This window comes from Cupressus sempervirens, chromosome 8 (genome assembly GCF_028749045.1).
Source record: "Cupressus sempervirens isolate cs-2001-9-10 chromosome 8, ASM2874904v1, whole genome shotgun sequence".
Classification (NCBI taxonomy): domain Eukaryota; kingdom Viridiplantae; phylum Streptophyta; class Pinopsida; order Cupressales; family Cupressaceae; genus Cupressus; species Cupressus sempervirens.
The window spans coordinates 129,891,791-129,906,750 of record NC_143125.1 but is presented as its reverse complement, the minus strand read 5'-3'; positions in this window follow the sequence as shown (position 1 = coordinate 129,906,750).

Below are 14,960 nucleotides of genomic sequence, written 5' to 3'. Positions count from 1 at the left end.
AATTTGGTTCTAAACTCAAAACTTAAAGAAGTTCTTGTACATCTAGATCATTTCGAAGATTACCAAATTGGTCATATATTTTGAGAAGTCAATAAACTAGCAGATTGGTTAGCTAATAAAGGGGCTGATGGTGAATCAATATTAATTTACAACGAAGGGTAGAATATTTTTTATTCTTATTCGATGGGCTATTATTACAGGCTAGTGTTTGATATAGAAGAATTAGATTTATATGTTATAAGGGTTAGATAAGATATGTTAAGTATATTATTTCGTTTAGTTTAATTTACCTGTCTACTTTTTAGTTTTATCCAATTTATTTTTCTTGCCTTCGATTTTAGATGGTTTCTAATTATCCTTATTTCCTTGTTTAGAAGTTTTATATTAGTTTGCTTGGAATTTCTAACTTTTGTAGAGACAATGGTAAGATTTTCTCGATTAGATTAGGAAGTTTTATTAATCATTTATTTTGTAAACATTACAATCAATGCAAGTATTGATGAGCTCATACTATGCTTCCATCAATCATCATGATTGAGTTAGATCATTCCAAATTGATGGCATTTAATTTTATTTATTTCAATCCATACTAGGGTCAGGGTTAGAGTATGTTGTAAACAACTGATAATTTATTTCTAGATTTTGCATAGGGTTTAGATAGATAGTAGTTCTAGATCTTCCCCCAATTGGGTCATTTTCCTTCACTATCGATGGAGACTAACATTCATGCCTTCCATATGAGTGAGAATCAAACAATGGCTTTTTTGGGGAAAGTAAAACTTAAAAGATGGAGTTGCCTAGTTAATTCTGTAGATGACATGACCCCTTTTTCTATGAGTAGAGCCATAGGTGAGAGTGTTTTTTATTTCAGGGCTACTTGGCAAACCAATAGTAGCATTAGTGTTTCATTCATAGGCATTGCAATAAGAGTTGAGATTGGAAGAGAGGACATTGTCAAGCTCTATAATGATATTTTTAACCCAGTATGGTGCGAAGGGCTGGAAAAGGTCGTATATAACATCGATAATAAATTCTAGATTCCCCTCCCAAAAAAATATATATGAGCCTCCCTCTGGGTGTTGTTGAGCTAGAAACTGCACCGTGTTGACAATCTCTCATAGTGAGGGAAAGTTTGGCTTTTTACATGGAATGGCCTCTAATGGAGGCAAGTATCAACTTCCTTCTCTATTGGTAGAAGATCACAGTGGATGAAAGTAAGGAATGGATCATCAACTACCTTCAAATTTTCAATGCTTATTTTAAACCGGGTGTGGTTTTTAATGACCTCAATGCAGTGGAATTCTGCACCCTTAATTCTAAAAAGATGAGCAGAGCTAAGAGTAGCTTTTAATTCTCTCCCAATTTTATCACAAATAGTTCAAATGATTTTCCAAAGGTGATTATGGTCTCTTGGAAGAAATAGTTTAAGTTGTGGGACTGAAAATTTTGATTCTTATAGTAAGGTTTGGGTAACTTGGTGTTTAGGTTATAGGGCTCTGCCATATCGACTTAGTTGTGCTTATTATCAAAATGCTTCGGAGAATTTGTTTATTTGAGGAGAGCTCCTTACTGTTGTAATTTTAGACTCTTATAATATTAATAATGTATATTTTGGTTAATTTTTGTTTTATGCTCTTTTGGTCTTTCATATTCATGATTTGAGAGTTATCAATTGTAGGATGCCTTGTTTAGTATCCACTTCAGGAACAAGACTTTTAAATAAAGTTGTGTCTCTTTGATTATTTTGATATGTTTAGCTTAGCTTAAAGTTATAATTCTTATTTTAATGGTGGTTTGGATGGTTTGGTCCATTTTCATAGGTTAGCCTTTTATGTTTTGTTGAGATATCTGTTGATAGCATAAAGTTCAGCGCTGTATTGAACCAGAGTGCTTTGTTTTCTTGAGGAAAATGATTGGAATCGAGGATAATCATGGCTAGGGTTTTCAAGCTTGTTATTAGTTTGGTTTTTTATTAGATGGTTTCTTTATTTATGAAGAACTTATTTGGAGATAAGCTCCTTGAATTTGAGCCTAGTCAAGGATGTTTGTCTTCAAGGTGTATTAGATTTTCCTCTTTTGTGTGCAATTATTTGTGGTAAATTCTGTCCTAGGATTTTAGAGTATGGTATTTTGTATTTAGAAATCCAGGACTTACTTTATGGAGGCTTATTGCATATGACTAGACTATTCTTAGCTTTATTCTAGGTCTATATCCTATGAAGGATTATGCACTTTTATATCTAGCTATGCAGTTATGTTTTAATTTAATTTATTTCACATCTTATTCTCTTCTTGAGGTTTAGTTTTAGTTTTGAATTTTAAATGGGTATGATCAAATGGTATTGTAACTCATGTATCTCTATTGGCTTCCCTCTTAGATCTGGGATAGTGCATGAAGTTTTAGGTTGGTTTTTATTTTTTAGATGGATATGAGACAGACTAGCTTTTGATTTTTGGTATCTTTATTATTATTAGATTTTGTTTTGAACACTTTGACTATTTAAGTTTTATAAGTTGTATTTGAGATAGAATGTGTGAAACAGGTAAATCAAAGCAGTTTTGGACTCGACATGGGCATCTGAGACTGAGAATTGGCGACTAATTTATATTTTCTAGCCTTTTCATCATGGGAAAAGCTCTTGTATTTCTATAAAATATTTATATGTAATTCTGAATGGATTGGGGTATGTCCCTTTAAATTTGTAATAATATAGGATGAAAGTCCTAGGCAAGACTAGAGGATTTCTTCTCCGTTCTTTCCTACCAATGCCCATTTCAATGGAGTTATGCTATGTAATCTTAATTTAATTTGATTTAATAAAATTATTCTTATAGTTAATTTATTTAGAAAGAAAAAATTAATCCTTTAATTAGGCATAAATATAATAATAAAATTTCATGAGAATGTATAAGGATTTTGATATTTCCAATTGTTCTTAGTTGAACATTGTAATCTTATTTAATTGTTAAGTGCCTAAAATTATGCCACACAACTAAAAAAGCTTAGTTTCAAAGATTAAGTACTTGCCATTGTAATTTTGTAGTCCTAATAGTGATAAACGATAATATTGTAATATTTTGAAATTATTTAAATAGGTCATTACAAAAATGTTGAATATTTTACTTTGCAAGATATTAGAAATAGCTCCAATCTTACAAAACACTAAAAAAATGAAAAAAATAAAATAAAATACAAACAATTCAAATGGAAATATAAGAACCAACCCCCAAAGCATTATATACATAAAACAAATTAAAAAATCAAATTAAAATAATAATAATAAATTAAACTTTATCTATTTATGAAAAATGATTAAAATTATTTAAATAGGTTATTAAAAGCATGTTGGATATTTTACTTTAAACTTTACTTGTGTGAAGCCACATAAATTTTGATATAATCAATTGTCCATATTACATGTTTACATAAATAAATTTAAACAAAAAAGTCAAAAATAATATATGAATAAAATATGTTTAAAAATCATTAATAATTAAATATTGTATAATTTTTTTAGATAGATATATTCTTATAGCTAATTTATTTTAAAATAAAAATTAATCTTTTAAATAGGGATAAGATGAAGATTAATGTTCACCAAATTAAAAAATAAAAAATAAAATAATAAAATTTAAAATATAAAGGATTTTAAGATTTCCAATTCTTCTTAGTTGAATGTTAAAATCTTATTTAATTGTTAAGTGACTAAAATTATGCCACATAGTTGAAAAAACTCCAAAAACAAATGATAAATAAATTGTTTAGAGAAATTACAAACTTAAAAATATTGCATTTAAAATTAACAACTATAGTAATTCAAAAGTGATGCACTAGTACAATATTACATTTAACTTTAGAAAATATAAATAGAGTAACAAAATTAACAACTATAGTAATTGAAAAGTGATGCAATAGTACTTAGCCTACCAGGAAGTACTAATAACATGCATCTATATTCATACACAAAATTGTCAACAGGGAACATTTTAAATAAATTTCTGATTTTTATTTTATTTTTTAGTTAGATAAATTTGTAGAACATAATAAAGTTTATATCCTTATTGTATTAACATGAAAGGTTTTAATACTTGCATATGTCATATCAAATGGATAGGGCACCAAAGAAAGTTGGTGGTACTACTTGCATTACTTTATTTTTTAAGAATTATAGTATGTAAGAGATTTCTTACATCTTTTCTCTATAAGTTATAGTATATTACTCCAATGTCTATTTCTACAGTTTTAGATTTTATTTATTGAATATATATTACAATTTTAACTGAATTGGACAACTTAACCATATTTCTCGCTAGATCAACTGAAAAGTATTGGAAAACACTTTATTTCTCTTTTAACAAAAGCCCAGAACTACTAGTTTTATGCAATTTCCATTGTCGTGGTTGAATGCTTTGTTTTGTATGTATAAAGAAAATGAATGATTTTACTTATAACGAGGAAATTCAGCATTCGAAGAGAGATAATGAATCTTATCTTTTCTTTTGGAAAATGCAATAAACCGGTGACCGCTTTAGATAACTGTGTCTAAACTAGTTCAGACATAATTTGAACATTTTTGACATCGTATATTAGATGCTAACGTGATAGCTGGCATTCTAGAGTACAGGAAGTTTAGAATACTGGCAGCTTACTATTTATTTGAACTTTAAATTATAACAGTTGCAATTTGTGTCTTAATGATAACCGTTACAAATTTGAATTTCAAATTTAAAGAGTTATTTGTTAGTGTATTTGTCAAACTAGTGGGAAGAAAGATAAATAAAATATTTATAATAATTATATTTGGAAAAAAAATTATAGTATAGTAATTATATTAATTATATTAATATCATTATATTAAAATTATTTAAATAAAACTTTCAAAACTAAAATCACGGATATATTGTAATTCAAAACTAAAAAACTCAAATTGCAAGAGCAATTTTATTGATTAATATTTTAGATTGTGTACAAAAATATTGATATTAATTAATTTTTAAATATTATTAAATATTAAATATCATATAAAAACTAATTCATATATTTAAAACTAAATTTTATTTTATAAAATTATTTTATTTTACTGATATCATTTATTTGTAATGAAAGTATTATTGATTTAACGAGAAATTTTTATTATTTATAATGAAATTTATTTCTGCTTTATATTTTATTTCTATAAAAAAAACATAGAACTATAATAATAAAATAGAGTATACTTCTATATGCATTATAAAGATTTGGTGATGTTGTTTGCTATTAATGAAAGGTGAAGATTTTTTATAAAAAAAACTTTAAAACTCTAATAGAAAAAATTATCAACAAATAAAATAGAATACATAAACTTTTGATTAAACTTTAAAATAAAGATCATAATATAACTCATGTAACATAAATTGAAAATTTGATTTGTTTTATTTACTTCTTGTAATTTTATGTTAATAATATATCAATATATAATTTATTATTACTTCTTTTTAAAAAGATTACACTGCAAGACATTTTGGTTCTACTAATACATAAAGAGATGTTGATGTGTGAATAACCATAATCACCTCATGTAATATTTAACTTTTCATCACAACAATTCTTAAAAGAAGATTTATTTCCTCAAAATATAAATATATACATTACAAGAAAGATGCTTAATCCAAATATGAATCAAGAAATAGTGGATAATGCATAATTCCTCTCTTCCTTTCGCCAGAATTCCAGCAACTCCAAAAACTGCACAACATAATGGGAAAAAATGTTGAAGATTTAAGTGATGGATATAGAATAAGGAAGGCCTTTGTAACAGTAGTGGTTATAATAATAATAATAAACATTACCCATGTGCATTGCCAATCATCATCCTTGCTCGGACCGTGTTTGTATTGTGAAAAAGGTATGTGATTCAAATAAGAAGAGGAATGTCGACCCTTGACTTCAACTGCCTCTTCATTTTCTTCCTCTTCTGAAGCGTTGTCTCTTACATTTTCATTGGCATTCTGGTCATGCAACTCAGAGACAATAGCAATGATGAAAACTAAGACAGGGAGAGGAAGAGACATAAACCCAGCCAATATGCATACCACCAACGAAAAATAACTGAGGAATGAAGTTAAAATCTCCTTCAAGAGACTTGTGCTCACAAAATTCTCAAGGCAATTAAAAGGTCTCGCATACTCGCTCAAACATCTCTTGCAATCCATTATGATATAAAAGTAGAGCTTTTCGATTCCTAATACAGTTTCCTTTTAGTTTTGTTGTGAAGCAGGAAGTAGAGATTGTGGGTCTTATAAATTTCGAATTGCCAACATCAGGGCTGCTGATTTCGAGGTGCCACCGCCAAATTAGAGCTGCAGCTGATTTTATGCCCGCAATGATTTTAAGTTTTGGTAAATTTAACTGGTTTTATAGTGCAAAATCACAACCAGCTTTAGTGAAATATACTCTCTTTTAGGTCATTGATTTCGCCATATTTGAATTAGAGAATTCTAAATTTTGCTCATACATAAATGTATTTCCGTCTTTGAAAGGCTGCAACGTTTCTAAAATTAGGTTGAGGTTAGGGCCGTGAAGAAGGGCGCAACGTTAAGCTATACCAGCATCCTCCCCAAAATTAGCCTCCATCATGAATGAGTTCAACAATTTGAATATATCAAGTGAGTAAATACAAAATATCTATGTATGTGTTATTAATTAATCATATTTATATTTATTTGATGTGAAATATCTTTAGAAAAAATAATGTAAAAGATAAAGAAATATCTTTTTAAAGTGTGTTTTCAAATTTTAAAAAATTATAATAAAGACAATGAAATAGGATTTATATGTTTCTATTATTTATATAAAAAATTTAAACTAGAAAAAAATAGAACAACTTTTTACTATTATATAGAAAGAGTGGTTTGGATTTTATCAATAAAGATTAGAGTGTCTACAAACAAGGCAAACATCAAGTAGCACATTATTAGTTTAACATACTTTGCTATTTAGAATTTAAATACAAGATCTTTTAGCTACCACTTTTAAAAATCTCTTTATCCTTCTAATTTCAAAAAACAATTTGTTCTGAGAGAGTGTTACATGTGCACAATCTTGTTCTAGCAGCCCCTTTGTGTGAATTATGATGTCCATGATTTTTCTATAGAAATCTTCGAGTATGAATGCTTTAAAGAACTAGGACTTTTTGCTACTAACATGGTCGTCATTTATCATACTCCATAGTTCTTCTCAAGTTAGATGTATATACTAGCACTTGCAACTAAATGAAGTGCATTGGATATTTTGATAGAAGGTATACCTTGTTCTTTGAATTCTACTTCAGCTTTTTCCTTTTCTCTTTTTCCTACTACTTTGAATTCTACTTTAGCTTTTTCATTTTCTCTTTTTCCTACTACTTATTCTTCTGATTCTTTCCCTTATTCTCCTCCTTTTCTTCTTCTCTTCTCTTTTCTCATTCTTCCTTTTACTCTCCTTTTCTTTTTCTTTTTTCTCTTTCTTCTCCTCCATCTTCTAGTTCGTGGTTTCCTTATTATCTGTCTTGCCCCTCTTCTTTTCCTTATTTTCTTTTTCTTCTTAATATATTCTCCTTCTCAATATTTTCTGCATGATCACCTTCTACTTCTTCTTCATCTTCTTATTCTTCTTAGTCCTCTTCCTTCTCTTCCTTATTCTTTCATACTGCCTCCTAACCATTATGTAATAATAACTTCTAATTATTAGTTTTTAGATAACTTGTACTTCACTAAAAATATCTCTCTTTCTCAACTTTCTCCTAAATTTTTCCTATTAATTATACTCTGATTATAGCTATTCCATATGAAGTATTTCACATTCACATGTTTGTCTTCTTATCTTATTACCTATTCACTTAACTTCCACAATTCCACAAAAGGAGCATGATAACATACCAATCCCCATGAAAACAAGCAAATGTTACCTATACTCTGATTACAAAAAAATAAAATTAGAAAATATTTTATAACATTGTAGAAATGAGGTCAATTATCTAATCACACATTATTTGATTTTTTAATTTTGAGTTTCTAAGTGTCATATCCTATTTTAAGATTCAATTTTAATAATAATTAGATAATACAATGTTGCTAAATAAATAATGATAATAAAGTCATATTAAAAATAATACTAAAATCTAAAATTAGGAAATAATAATTATTTAATGCATATTGTCAATTAAATAATATTTAGGTTGATATTTGAAATAAATAAATTAAATTAAATTTCAATGAGTAGATAAAGAAATAAAATTTAATACAAGAGACAATATTGTAGAAAGTATGTTAACTTTCTTAATAGAATTTAATAACAAATAATAATAAACACAAATAAGTAAGTAAATAAATAATATACCATAGAGCAATATAAGTTAACTAAATCTAATGAAAAGTTGAGATGTTTTTACAAATAGACACAACCCCTTCAAATTAAGATATAAAAGGGCGGAGAGTTTATTTTAGAGAGAGGAAAAAAAGAGGAGGAGAAGATAAGAGTTAAAAAAGGAAAAATAGAAAAGGAAAGTAATATGAAGAAAATAGGAAGTGACTTTCTAAAAATGTATCAATTATATCCAAAGGATGTGAACCTTCAAAATGGTCATCATTATGAATAGTTGTGACTCTTCAAAAATATTGTGATTATGAAGTATTGAAACTTTTAGAAAGGATTTTAATTATGAAGTGTTGTGACTTTTCAAAAGATTTGTATTATGAAAGGTTGTGACTCTTGGTAAAGAAGGTAAGAAAGGTATGTTTATGGATTATATTTTTTTAATTATGTTTATGAATTTATTTATATTAATGAATCATACTTGTGGATAATATTGTATTATCGCATGGGTTAACAACATGGATTTTAATGAGACTCGAAGCATAGAGCATGTGAGACACTAAAATCTCCATTGTCTACCATGGCTAAGAATAAATATGGACTCGAAGCATAGAGCATGTGAAATATTAAGATCTCCTTTATCTGCCATTGTCGAGAATAAATGTGATAAAATATTTTGATGATGTCAACATATGCATATGTGATTGGCCTTGGATAGATGATGCATATCCAAGAAGAATCTTAAGATGTACGCTACTAGGAAGATCACAAGGTTCTATGAGCTAGGAAACCCAAGCTGGAGATGTCCTTAAGTTTGGAGTTAAATTAGAGGGTAAAATAATATAGTTAGTTTTGTTATTGTTGTGATTATAACCATTACTTTTTAGGCATTGCTTATCCCAAACTAACCCTAATAGTGGGGATATTACACCAAGTATTATTTCAAAATTATCTCATTTTTATTTTGTCCTCTCCACTTCTTCTTTTTCATCTTCTCCTCCACCTCCTTTTCCTTACCCTTTCTCTCCACCTTCTCCTTCCACTTCTTATCCTCCTTTCCCTTTGTATTCTCCTCTTTCTTCTTCTCCTCCCACTCAATCAAAATGATAGTATAATTTAGAGGTATATTTGTATATATTTAATACTCACGTGTCTATATTCATATGTGATATGGTGTATGCTTTCACCTTTGACATTTAAATTTATCATATCATTCGCCACTATAATATTTGACCAAAATTTATTTCCGCTATAATTTGAGAAATATTACTACCTTGTTCTATATAAAATATAAGTAGCTAAAAAGAATGAGATCTCTACTCAATGTCACACAATCCAATAATTTAGAAACTTAGATAGGTCAAAAACATAGTCATAATCAACCAATTGCTATGACTATTCAGCATAACATATATATATATATATATCACACACACTTCCATATTGATAAAATTATAATATTTTGACCAAAATATCAAATAACATCAAAATGAACAAAATTTATAATAAAAGGAAATCATACATACTACCAAATGTATATGTTTAATCCATTAGAGTACACATGAAATAACATTCATCATTGATGTTGACCAAAGAATCACATAACATACACCATGAGTAAAGTAAAAAGTCAAGTAGATGACTTGTAGGTCACAATAAAATAAGATATTAAGATGCCATTAAATTTCCCATCATCCATTTGCATGCTTAGGTCTTCTAATCCATCATATACTTAATTATCCATGAATATTAATATGGGAGTGTGATCTAGTTTCTTAATATATACAACCATGGAGTGGTTATCTTTTTTTGGGCTCATCTTAAAATGAGACTGCACTTACCCTGCTTGAGAAACCTAGATGCCCAAGACTAGTAGATCAAAAAGAATTTGGTGCAAGCTATGAACCTACCTACTCTTTTCATAAGTCCAAATAGAACTAACAAACATATAGAAATATAAATATAAATAACCAAAACATTTGGAAAAGAAAAAATGTGATTTTCACATCATATGCATGATGATTTAAATTCTACATTTGTACTAGAGGTGGATGAAAGAATATCTCTACTCTTCTTTATGTACTCATTTTCAACACCCTTTTTTTTGTTGAGATGTGGAGCCTAATCAGACTCGAAGGTTTATTCAACATATTTTCCACACAAATTATTTCTATGGGGGTTTGGGGTCAGCACCCCTTGCAGAGTTCTAAGGAGGAAAATATTGTAAGTAACAAATTTGAAGAGGATGTTTTGCTACTTTCTTTAGAAAGTGTTGATGATTCTTGGATTTTAGATTTTGGGGCTTAATTTTATTCTACACCCCATACAGGTTATTTTATTGATTATGTCCAATGCAATTTTGGGATTGTTTATTTGGGGGATAATGAACCTTACCAGATTTTTGGTAAGGGGAAGGTTCAAATTAAGTTTTAGAATGTGAATCATTGGCTACTACATCAGGTAATACATGTTCCAAGGTTGAGAAGGAATTTAATTTTTGCAAGAAAACTCTATGATGAGGGTTGTGTAGTTAGTTTTAATTATAAAATTGGAAGGTTTCAAAAGGTTCCGTTGTAGTAGAATAAGGTGTTAAAGTAGGCACCTTATATCTTTGTACAAGTCATACTATTCCTTCTACTTTAATTATTTCAAAGAAAAATGAATGTCTAGGAACATTTGCTATAATTGAGTAGGGAGAACAAATAGTTGTTGTAAATTTTGATACACCACTACAATATAATAGACTTGAGAACATGAGTAAGAAATATATGAAATTAATTCATTCAAAGAAATTCTTGCTAGATCTGAAATGTGTCAATATGGATTTATGTGGAATTTGTGTGTATGGAAAACAAAAGAGAATGAGTTTTGTGAAGAGCGAGAAGGAAAAGAAAAATGAGAAATTATAGCTTGTGCATGTATAGATGTATGGGGACCAACTTAGGTATCTTCCCTTGCTCGCTCTCATTATTATGTCATATTTATTGATAATGCAACTAGAAAAGTATGTGTTTTTTTCTTAGACATAAATCAGACATATTTTAAAAATTTAAGAAATAGAAATGCTTCCAGTTGAAAATGAGATTGGTAAGAGATTAAAATGTCTTAGATTTAATATTAGCGGTAAGTATTGCACTTATGAATTTGAATATTATTGGTCCACTAAAGGTATTCATAGACCAAAAACCATTCCAAGGACTTCACATGAAAATGGAGTGGCTGAAACTATGACTAGGATAATAATGGAGCGTGCAAGGAGCATAAGGTTGCATGTTGGGCTGCCCTTAAACATGTGGGTGAAAGTTGTCAACACTACTATATATTTTATTAATAGAGATCCCTATACTCCTTTGGGTTATGGTATTCTAGAGGAAGCATGGACTGGTAAGAAGGTGAGCTATTCTCTTCTCAAAACCTTTAGTTGTGAAGCATTTGCACATATAGATTCTAAAAATAGAACCAAGATGGAAGCTAAGTCAAAGAAATGTGTATTTGTTAGATATGAAATTGATGAATTTGGTTATAGGCTTTAGAATTTTGAAAACATAAAAATATAAGAAGTAGGGATGTCGTGTCTAATGAGAAACCATTGTACAAAGATCTATTGCAGTAACATGAGAAGAAATAGAATGATTATGTAGTATTGGATGATACTCAAAACGAAGATGTTCTAGCAACCCCTCATGCTCTGTAACAACCGCAACAACATTTACACACACTACAATAATGTTAGAAGGTCAACAAGTCCAAGTAGAGCTATTGAAAGATTTTCTCCCTCTTTGTATTCTATTTTATTAATAGATGCTAGTGAATCTAAATGTTATGATGAAGTTGTGTAGGTGGATACAAAGATTTAGTGGATGTCTGCAATGAAAGAAGAAATGGACTCTTTACTAAAAAATAAAATTTGGGATTTTTGCTAGTTGGAGGTAAAAAGGTTTTACATAATAAATGGTTCATAGATTGAAAAAGAAGGATGGAGGAAATAAAACATTTAAATCTAGGTTAGTTGTAAAAGAATCTGCATAGAAAAAGAGAATTGATTTTATTGGGATATTTTCTCCTATTGTTAAAATGACTTCTATTCATACTATATTAAATATTATGGCTACTAAATATTTTCATTTGAAGCAACTTGATGTTAAGACAAATTTTCTTTTTAGTGATTCGGATAAAGATATATATATATATATATATATATAGCACAACCACAAATATTTGAGGTCAAAGGTAAGGAGAACTTAGTGTGAAAATTGTATAAAAGTTTATATGGATTGAAGCAAGAACCTCAGCAATGGTATCTTAAATTTAATAGTTTTATGCATGAGCATGGTTACAATTGGTGCAATTCTGACCATTATGTTTATTTTATGAGGTTAGATGATGATAGCTACATTATTTTATGTTTATATGTTGATGATATACTTGTAGTTGGGTCTAACATGGATCACATTAAGGGGTTGAAATGACAGTTGGAACATTTATTTGCTATGAAGGGTTTGGGGGTAGAAAAGAAAATTCTTGTTATGAAAATTTATGTAGATAGAAAGAACAAAAAGTTGACACTATTTTGCGCTCATTATAATGAAAAGGTGTTGCAATGTTTCTCTATGGAGAATGCTAAAGCTGTCAGCAGATTGTTACCTGATCATTTGATGTTGACTAAGGAGATGTGTCCAAAGACATAGGAAGATGAGGATAAGATGTTCAAGGTACCTCACGCTTTAGCTATAGGAAGCCTGGTGTATGGTATGGTATGTATGAGGCTAGATATTGCAAATGTAGTGGGAATTGTTAGCAAGTATATGAGTCATCCAAGGATTGAACATTGGAATGAAGTTAAATGGACTCTCAGGTATTTGAGAGGAACTTACAGTAAGTGTTTAAATTTTGGGGTCTCTACTATGTATTTATAGGGCTATGCTAACTCAGATTTGATAGGAGATAATGATACCAGATGAAGTACTATAGGTTATGTATTTATTGTTAGTGGAGTAGTAGTGAGAAATGTTTCTTAGTTATAGAAGGTGAATGATTTATCCAGTATAGAGGAAAAGTATGTTGCTACTACAAAGGCAACTAAGGAGATGATATGGCTTTACTCCTTCATGGAAGAATTGGGACACCCACAGAGAGAGAATTATTTGTTCATAGATGGCTAGAGTATCATTCATCTTGCAAAGAATTCTATTCTATATTCAGAGAAAAAATACATATAGTTGTTGCAACATTTCATTCAGTCAGCTTTGGATAATGGATAGTTAAAGATAGAGAAGATACATATAGATGATAATCAAGTAGATATGTTTACCAAGGAAGTAGCAAGGGAGAAGTTTAACTCCTCTTTAGCTTTAGTTGGCCTTCTATACTAAATAGGATAAACAAATAGTAAAGTCTAGGGTGGTTTGATATTGTAGTGGGAGCTACAAGTTTAGCAGTGCTATGCTCAATCTCCAAGTGGAAGGTTATTGTTGTGGAGTCTAATAAGTCTTTAAGTGGGAGATTATTGTGATGTGGAGCCTAATTAGTCTTTGAGGTCTATTTGGCATAGTTTCCCCCCATATCATTTCTATGGGGGTTAAAGGGAATCTCCTCCAAGATAGAGTCAAGGGGTAGCACCCCTTGCAGGGCCCTAGAGTAGTTCCTTAGGTTTGCTCCTTATTGCATTACAACGTGGGGTTGAGTGGCATTGCCCACATAGGGGTTTTCAGGGGCAGCGTCCCCAAAGCCAAAAATGACTCTACTATTGTAAAAGGTGTCAGATACTATTTTCTATGAGATGACATATTTTGTCCCTAATTTTTGAGAGTGGAATTTTTTTGTATAAAATGGCTTAGGGTTAGGGATTTCATACCAGGTAGAAATAAGAAGCAGGTTCCTAGATCCATGAATGTCTAAAAATTGAGATTATACTATTTTAGAAATGGGTGCCCATTTTTAAAAAATGGACACATGTGTTATGCTCAGATGCCTGATCCAACTTTCAAAAAATGGGCACCCATTTTCTATTTTCACATAATGGATGCCCATTTTTGAAAAACTGAAAAATTTAAAATTTTTTAAAATGGGCATCCATTTTTTTATAAAAACTTGTACCAATTTTCCAAAAATTGGGTGCCCATTTTTAAAATAGGGTGCCATTTTTTAATTTATTTTTAAACATATGCCTTTAAAAAAAAAATTGATTTTTTGAGATTTAAAATGCATTTTGAACATTGCTTTTACTTTTTAAAAATGGGCACCCATTTTTAGAATTTCAAATTAGTGGCTTTCATTTCTTGTTAGTGTAAATAATTAATCATTATTAGACTTTACTTAAGTTTACTTATGATAATGCATTTTTATATTAGTTGCCATTTAGACACTTAGGAATATGCATAGACATATGAGTTAACTTGTTGAAAATGCAGGAGTTAGAAACTTATTTGAGCACATGGTGTCTACAACATCTCTTTATGAGATACACCTATGCAAACTTATCCTCTCATCATCACACAAACTCTTGTGCTCAATGGAGGATAATCCACTCTTGGTGGACATATGCTTAGTTTTGATGTTTATCTCTTTTCTAACTCCTAGTCATTCTAGTAGCCTTTATATACAAGGCACTTTTAGTATGTATTCATAT